Below are 9,506 nucleotides of genomic sequence, written 5' to 3' on the forward strand. Positions count from 1 at the left end.
AGATGCTTCGAAAGTAATGGCCCAATTCTCAGCTTTTTGTATATTTGGCTGGATATTAGACTCTGGATATTACCGTATTTCGTTGAATTGCCGCCGGGGCGCAATTTAATTAAAAACCTCTTCTCACTCCTGCGCTTACCAAAGGTATGCGGTAAAAGCAAGCCTGCGCTAATTATTTTAAAACCTCTTCTCACTCCGGTACTTACCAAAGGTATGCAGTAAACATTTGAGTGTGATGTAAGCTTGGACCTTAAATCCTACTGAATAGCTCTTAATCTTCTTCCCTTTATGCGATTTCAAATTACCGGTATTGAAATCAGCCTCCTCCATTTTGAAAATGATGAGAGGAGAAGTGTCGCTCGTGACGTCACGAGTTTGACCAGGCGGTAATACTAATTATGCGCTAATTATTTTGGGAAGAGAGTTTGACCCGGCAGCAATTCAAGGCAGGCGCATACTATATGCCCTGCGGCAATTCAAGGAAATACGGTAGTTTCTTTGCTACTGAAACTTTAATAACGGACTATTGCATACTTGCCAACCCTCCCGATTTTCCCGGGAGACTTCCGAATTTCAGTGCCCCACCCAAATGTATCCCAATTTCCACCCGGACAACATTATTGGGGGCGTGCCTTAAAAGCACTGCCTTTAGCGTCCTCTGTCACCTGAAAAGTAGACTATTATATATGTCTCATCTCATCCATTGGTTTATCCATAACTCATAAAGTAGGCAGGCTATTTCTCAGCATGTGTTTATTCCAGCCGGCACGTTAATACACTGACACACAACATCCACATTCCAATCATGCATTGCTTCAAAACTAAGGCAAATAGTAATGTCCAAAAACATAACAGAAACGAAGCAGAAGAACGAAGAAAAGACATGACGACGACGAGTAAGGAGAAGTACGCTTGCAAGTTCCAAAATAGTTGGAATAAAATTTCAGTTCATCCAGGACAGCTCGAAGGGGAAGGGGTATGCTGCCTGCAAATTTTGTAGATCAGACCTCTCCACTGAACACGGTGATCGAACAGATATACTCATTCACGGACGGATTATATATATATATATATATATATATATATATATATATATATATATATATATATATATATATATATATATATATATATATATATATAAAATAAATACTTGAAAATATATATACAGCCCCCCCCCCCATTTCCCGAAATCAGAGGTCTCAAGGTTCGCAAGTATGGACTATTAAAGGGTTGAATTGACACTCTCTCTAAATTATCTAGAATATTAATAATTAAAAGTAAGTTTTAGGTCAAATGTGGGCAATCTGTGCTATGCACCATATTACTATCTCTCAAAAGTCCACATTTTGGCCCCCAAATTGGTACCCGTCAAGGTGGGACCATGTACCGTCCTGAAAAAAAATGTACCTAGCCTGTTGGTGGCTATTGAGTTAATCATTTTGCAATGCAGTTTGCTGAAAATGATGTAACGCGCCACTCTATATAGCAACTGACGCTGTGGTCAAAGTTAGAATGGCGATGTATAGGTTGCCCTCTAGTGGGTTCTTCAGACCACCACACACTGCCAGGAGAGCACGTATTTCAGGGTATAACACTGTTTTATTTTAATTCAGTGGTGCAAGTGGTTCGCGTTCCAGAAAACTGTCTTTCTCTCCTCCCAGCAGCACCTCCAACTCCAATTACTTGTCTCATCCCGGGTGTTGTTAATAAAGGCGACAGGTGATTAGATAACAAGGCCCACCTGGGCCATCAACGCACCTGTCACTGTTTTCGAGGTTGGTCCAAAGGCAACAAAACGCATTCTAAGAAAACCATCCATCTACTGCCATTTGGCGTCTAAAGTGGATAGTGTTCGCCCTAAATTTGCCACGTTTCATGTGTCAGTTAAACCGTGACTTATGGGGTCAATAAGTGTCTCTAACCATTTCATGTGTGACTGAAGATTGCCACGATTTACAGTAGAGTTGTTTTTAATTTATCGCGGTTCACTGGCAATGAACATGACCGTGATACAACAATCCCTAATCCTAACTAATCTCTAGTTTATTTGATTTTTAGTACAGATTCTTTAAAACTGGCAGGTTAAAAACAATGTAAAAAATGGTTATGATTTGAGCTCGGATCATATTTTTTCCCATATTGCCCAGCCCTAGAGTCGAAAAATTAGCTTGAAATAATCAGAAATAAATAATTAATAATAAAAATGTTTTATATATACATTAAAAAAAAAATATATATATATATATATATATATATATATATATATATATATATATATATAGCCTTATTTACAGCAATTACATATAGTACCGATCGATAAGAGCACCAATGAATGCAGGTATTAAGAAGGAATATCGATATTGGTATCGGTATAAATAAAATCCTAACGATATACATTTCTAATTGTGGTGTAATCAGAAATAAAGAATCATTGGTAAAAAAAAGCTAATCACTTGATTTTTTTTCATTGCTTTATTTACAGAGTGACTTGTCCAGGGTGTACACCGCCTTCCGCCCGATTGTAGCTGAGATAGGCGCCAGCGCCCCCTGCGAGCTCAAAAAGGGAATAAGCGGCAGAAAAATGGATGGATGGACATATAGTTAAGTGCTGCTATTTGAGCTATTTTTAGAACAGGCCAGCGGGCGACTCATCTGGTCCTTGCGGGCTACCTGGTGCCCCCTGTTATATATACTGATATATTATATTTTTAATATAATATTACACTTTATATAACAAATCCCAATTACCATGTACAATATTGCAGTATGTGTAACAGCTGCAGCAAAAAAAGAAAAAAAATGGGAGATTTTTGTTTGCAAGTTTTATTAACTTTACCAAATGTCGGAACGAAAAATAATTGAAACTGCAAAATAGGAGCAACACTCATGTGTGTTGCAGACATTTGTGAGAGGTTTGGTATGGATCTGTCTCGGAAAATATGAAAAGCCTTCCTCGAAGTGCACTCGCGCAAAAAGGCTGAATGACTCAGCACTCGAATGGTCGCTCATGTTCTCCCCGTGTCGGCCATGACTCCGTGGATCTCTGAGTGTGAGCAACACCACAAGCTATTAGATCCGTCTGATTGGTCCTCAGTGTGTTTGTTTAAGCAGGGTTACAGTCGCAGCCTCATTTCAATCATCGGGTTAAAAGTCAAAAATACTGCGGATGTGCACCGTGCAAGAGGTGTGTGAGTGTGTGTGTGTGTGTGTTGCATATGTATGAGTGTTGGGGGTGGTGGGTGGTGCATTCATTTAACAAAATGAATAGCTCTTGGACTAAATTAAATTTCAGCTTGAATTAAATGATGGGAAGTGGTCTCGATGTGTGCTACCAGATCGCTGTGGGAGAGCAATATTGCTAAAAGGCTTTTAGAGGATTAATTTAATGTTTTCTTCTCCTCCCTGCCTCGGTTTTTCTTTCTTCCGCCTTCCAGGTGCCCATAAAACCCGGCGTTCCTTTTCTATTGACTTTTAGAAGCATGCAAATGGCAGCGAGCGAGCAAACGGAATGTTGGATGCTGTTTTCTTTTTCTTACCAATGAGTTTGTGAGTAAAATGTTGGAATTAGATGAAGATTTAATTCATGCAAGTTGATTTAAAGGCCTGCTGAAACCCATTACCACCGACTACGCAGTCTGATGGTTTATATATCAATGATAAAATAACGTTGCAACACATGCCAATACGGCCTTTTTAGTTTACTAAATTGCAATTTAAAATTTCCTGCAAAGTGTCCTGTTGAAAACGTTGCGGTATGATGACGCGTGTGTCTGACGTCTCGGGTTGTAGCCTTTAGCCACACAAACACAGCCCGTGTTTCCTTGTTTGAAATTCCCGAAGGTGAAGCTTTACTATGGATCAGAGCGGTCAAGCCAATATGGTTCCTGACCACATGTCAGCTGGCAGGTTTCGGTGAGAAAATTGTGGTAATAAGTCGGCTCTTACCGTAGTTATGAGCGGAGCTTCCATCCTCCTGCAGCTGTTGCAGACTATTACCTCCTCCCACCGGAGACACTGGCGGTCACCACACCCGTGGCCGCACCCCTCCGACTTTCAGGTACCATATAATCTCACCAAAAAACTAGTAACACAATAAGCAGTTAAGGGATTTTACAGAATTATCCTAGTAAATGTCTGAATCACTGTCCACACCTTTTTTTTTTTCCTAGTTATTCACTCTCACTGTCCTCATCCACGAATCTTTCATCCTCGCTCAAATTAATGGGGAAATTGACGCTTTCTCGGTCCAAATCGCTGCAGCTGCTGCTGGCGATGATTTTAAACAATGTGAGGAGCCCTACAACCAGTGACGTCACACGCACATCGTCTGCTACTTCCGGTAAAGGCAAGGCTTTTTATTAGCGACCAAAAGTTGTGAACTTTATTGTCGATGTTCTCTACTAAATTATTTCAGCAAAAATATGGCAATATCGCAAAATGATCAAGTATGACACATAGAATGGACCTGCTATCCCCGTTTGAATAAGAAAATCTCATTTCAGTAGGCCTTTAATCAGCACCTTTTATTGTGAAGTGGATTTCAAAATGAAGCTCAGCTACAATGTAAACCAGGTGACATGCAACTTGTAGGTGGATTATCTTCGTCCTGCTTGGTGTGTCGCGTGCTTAACCATTCCTTTTCCTCCATCTTGTTTTTTGTCCTGTCCAGCTACTCAGGCAAATCATATTGTTGATGTAGATCAGGGGTCGGCAACCTGCATGCGACTCTTTGACCACTCTGATGTGGCTCAGCCGCATACTTGCCGACCGCCCGGTCTTCTCCGGTAGGTTTTCAGTTTTCTTTGTCCCTACGAGAAATCTCCCGGGTAAACCTTTCGATTTTCACCCAGACATCAACTTTGAGGGCGTGCCATGGTGACATTGCCTCTAACACCCTTTCTACATGGCATTGCGCCGGGATTTTCAACATGTTATCTGCGTGCCGGCCAGCCGGTCAAATTTTGGATGCGACCTTTATCTGAACGCATATGCAAATCATACTTGGTCAACAGCCATACAGGTTACACTGAGGGTTGTGATATAATAATGACCCAGTGGGACGTCGGTGACAATGATGACTATGAGAACCTTGGAGAGGAGGAAAGCAATGGATGTTGAGCGGGTCTAACATGATACTGTGAAAGTTCAATCCATAATGGATCCAACACAGTCGCGAGAGTCCAGTCCAATGCGGATCCAACACAGCAGCGAGAGTCCCGTTCATAGCGGAGCCAGCAGGAAACCATCCCAAGCGGATGCGGATCAGCAGCGTAGAGATGTCCCCAGCCGATACACAGGCAAGCAGTACATGGCCACCGGATCGGACCGGACCCCCTCCACAAGGGAGAGTGGGACATAGAAGAAAAAGAAAAGAAACGGCAGATCAACTGGTCTAAAAAGGGAGTATATTTAAAGGCTAGAGTATACAAATGAGTTTTAAGGTGAGACTTAAATGCCCGCAGACTTTTTTTGGGATTTTGGAATCACTAATAAGCGTCCTTTGAACGCAGATTTCTTGCCGGGACATATGGTACAATACAATCGGCAAGATATACCCTTATGTGGGCCTACCGAAGATGGCGTAGTGGTTTGTGCAGCCCTTTGAGACACTAGTGATTTAGGGCTGTATAAGTAAACATTGATTGATTGATTGAAACAAGTTCAACACTCTTACTAATATGCGCCACACTATGAACCCACAGTATGAGTGTGATAGATATATATATATAAAATCACACTCAAATATATATATATATATATAAATATATACACACACATATATATATATATATATAAACACATATATATATATATATATATTATATATACACAGGTGTGTGTATATATACACACATACATAAAAACAATTATATATATATATATATATATATATATATATATATATACATATATAGGGTATGGGGGAAGAAACATCGATTCGAATCGCGATTCTCACTTTAGGCGATTTACAGTTGATTCTCATTTTTAAAACAGATTTTTTTTTTTTTAATCAATCAAACAATACAATACACAAAAATACCATAATGCAATCCAATTCCAAAACCAAACCTGACGCAGCGACACTCAGAACTGCATATAATTAACTCATATTTTTGGTTCGTTAAATAGTTAAAACAAATTTACATTATTGCATTCAATTGATAAAACATTGTCCTTTACAATTATAAAAGCTTTTTATAAAAATGTACTATTTTACTTGCATTTCAGCAGACTGGAGTAGATCCTGCTGACATCCTATGTATTGAATGAATACAGAATCGTTTTGAATCGGAAAAATATCGTTTTTGAATCAAGAATCGAATCAAATCGAAAAAATCGATATATTATCGAATCATGACCCCAAGAATCGATATTGAATCGAATCGTGGGACACCCAAAGATTCGCAGCCCTAGTATATATATATATATATATATATATATATATATATATATATATATATATATATATATATATATATATATATATATATATATATATATATATATATATATATATAAAATGTCTACAGTCAGTGAGACAGACAGTGATTTCACATGCGACTCTCTGGGCAGCGTTGAAATGGACCGATTAGCGGTGTTGTTCTCTTACAAACAGCGCAATTATCAATATTTGTAGGAGTTGGGCACGCACACACTGATTAGTAATAGTCTGTCTCCTCAGTGAGCACGGGAAGGGCAATCAAAGATAATTTCCACAAATCATCGTGCCGTTCGACTGCACACCTGCATCCTTCAGCTGATGGCATGCTGACAACGGACTTCCCAACAAAATTGTGATTCCTGGCCAACGAACGCCTGAACACTTTCATATCTATGCAGGTTATTTACAATGGCACAGAGTAGTGTACAGTATGTACAAAAGAAATACAATGAAAACTAAACCGTTCAAATCAATAAGGAGCTGATTGCAGAGAATCTATAATCTAGATGTCCGTTGGGAATGGTGTGTGGTATTTGTTTGACGATGAGTAACAAAAACTTGTACCGTTTTCTACAATGGGCACTTCTATATTGGATCAGTAGCACAACAACATAACATATGCTAATGTCTCTTGTCAACTGTAATTGCCGTAAAAGTTGCCTTTTCGCGTTCTGATTTTTAATTCTACTCACAGCACAGCGCTTGGTGGATATCCTTGGGAAAATTAGCATCCCACCGAGTTTCAATTATAATTTCTAATTAAGGATTCCCATGTGCCACATAATGGAGTTATCATTTGGCAGGCATGCGTTAAGTCAACAGAATAAAAACTTGTTATCCTATGTGATGATCAGTAGTTCCTATGTGGGGAAAGTATGACAGTCTTTGTTTAAGAGTAAAACCATGTGGAATGATCCTAACATAACCCAAGCAATCAAATAAATCACTAATTTATCAATTATTCACATCAGTCACATGTAGGAATGATGTTTGTTAAGAAATTATCGATTTTGATGCCACTATCGAATCCTCTTATCGAACCGATTTCTTGTCGATTCTCTTATCGAATCCAGATAGGTTGTTGTATATGGAAAAAAAACCCACGATTGGTTTGACAAAAGCTCAATTTTTATTTTTTAAGAAAAAAATTAAATAAACAGAGCAAACAATGCCCTGATCAATCAGGCTGTCATGAATGTCATCATCTGAAATAGGATAATGTTAACATTATCTTAATTCACATCTTGCAAGCACTAGTTTACTAGACAGACCTGCAAACTCTGTAGTGGTGTAGGCTACAAGATACCGTTAACGTTATCAGACACATACAAAAAGGTCTAACGTTAACGTGACCGTTAGCCACTGACTATGCTTAGGTAACGTTAGTCTAGCTAACATTACTGCAGTCCTGGTTGACATAAAAGGTAACGTTATTTTAGCCTAAAGGCTACAAGTGAGCCGTTATGGAAATCAACCGGCAAAAGTTAACGTTAGTTACTCACCGGCACTATCGGCGGGACTGCAGGTTGAAGCAGAGGAAGAGGGGCGTGCTTCGTCATCTCTGTCGCTGCTTCTCCACGCGTCGAAGACAAAACACGTTTCTCTAACCTTCAGGTTTTGTACGGCCTGAACATGTTTCAACTTGTTTGTTGTACACCCTTACAGGAAAGCCAAGCCTGGCAATAATTGCAAATAGCCGTCTCCTCGTCATTTTTCTTAGTAAAGTGGAGCCGTGCCTCAGAGCGTTTTTTCCGGTCTGTTGTTGTTGCTGCTTCTGTATCTGCCGCCGAATGAATGAGCTTCGACATTTCCTGTGACACTGGATTCGAAAAAAGAACCAAATATTTTTCTTTACTATAGTGGCTTCGATAACGGGAACCATTTCTCTTAAAAGGGATTTGAATCCATTGAATTGGTTCTTTTCAGTTTCAGTGTCAGTTTCAGTTTATTTTGAACATGCATACCATACAATGTAATGCATCACATAATTCCAGTTGTTTCATTACAGCATGTCCGAAAAGGAGTAGGAAGAAACAGCTTTTTTAATCCTACCCCCTTTAGAGCAATTGTATCCAATTTCCTTGTTCTCTGCTCTTATCGAACAATCAGTAGAACCGGTTTTCGAACATCAACCCTAGTCATATGTCTGGTAAAAAACTAAATGATATATTGCAAACCTCTCATTAAAAAATAATCATTAGAAACTGTCATGTCTGTGTGATCATGTTTTGTTTTAGTCATGTTCGGTTTTGTTTTTGGACTCTGTGCACTTTTGTTTGTTTTGTCACCATATCACGATAGCAACCCATTTGTTTTCACCTCGTCCCCATGTCACGCACCTGTTTTCACAAATCACCTCAGTATTATTTAAGCCACAGTTGCAAAGAAGTAAGCCTGGCAACATCACCATCCATCACCCTCGATCACACTCTCCACATCCGTGCTAATGATCCATGCCCCTTGTCTCTTTCCAAGTACCTTTTTTTATTCATGCCATTGTGCAAGTGTTTTGTTATATGTTCATAGTTTTGCCTTTGCGATAGTTTTGTTTCATAGTTAAGTTTTTGTACCTCTGCTGAGAGCGCCTTTCGTTTGTTCCTGTATAGTGTTAAAATAAAATAAGTCTTTACCTTCACACCTTGCACTCTCCATCTTTCGCTTTCCACGCCCAAGTCCTAGTCGTGACAGAAACAAAATCAATGACGCAGAAAGATTCAAAGACCCACATACTATTTGAGTTGTTGACTTTTCATGTTCAAGTTGCGCACCATCGTTCAGTCTTGCTTTCTTTGGCATTAGTAGTTACGAGTGTCCCAATCTGAAACCAAGTTCTGCGCCATCCCATGTCTGCTGATATGACAATAAAGTTATATAAATTGTTGATAAAAGCAAAATAAACAAGTATCGGACGATATCGCATGCATCTAAAATATTAGATATAAACACTCCGATAAAAGCTACCAGTTAACATTTAAATGTCCTCCAATAAACTCAAAAGGTTGGTCTTTACTTCTATTTTAGTATAGTCATTTAAAATTGGTGAGCTATAAACCACAAGCAG

The 9,506-nt window shown here is 39.1% G+C and overlaps 1 long non-coding RNA gene across 1 annotated transcript in view; it reads right to left on the reverse strand.

Annotated features, from left to right (window-relative positions):
- Positions 1-8,218, reverse strand: part of LOC133540940 (uncharacterized) — a 71,240-nt gene extending 63,022 nt beyond the window's left edge. The window contains exon 1 of the long non-coding RNA XR_009803766.1: positions 7,948-8,218. This is a non-coding gene — a long non-coding RNA (uncharacterized LOC133540940). The remainder of the gene's footprint in view (positions 1-7,947) is intronic.
- Between the last annotated feature and the right edge of the window lie 1,288 nt (positions 8,219-9,506).

This window comes from Nerophis ophidion, linkage group LG22 (genome assembly GCF_033978795.1).
Source record: "Nerophis ophidion isolate RoL-2023_Sa linkage group LG22, RoL_Noph_v1.0, whole genome shotgun sequence".
Classification (NCBI taxonomy): domain Eukaryota; kingdom Metazoa; phylum Chordata; class Actinopteri; order Syngnathiformes; family Syngnathidae; genus Nerophis; species Nerophis ophidion.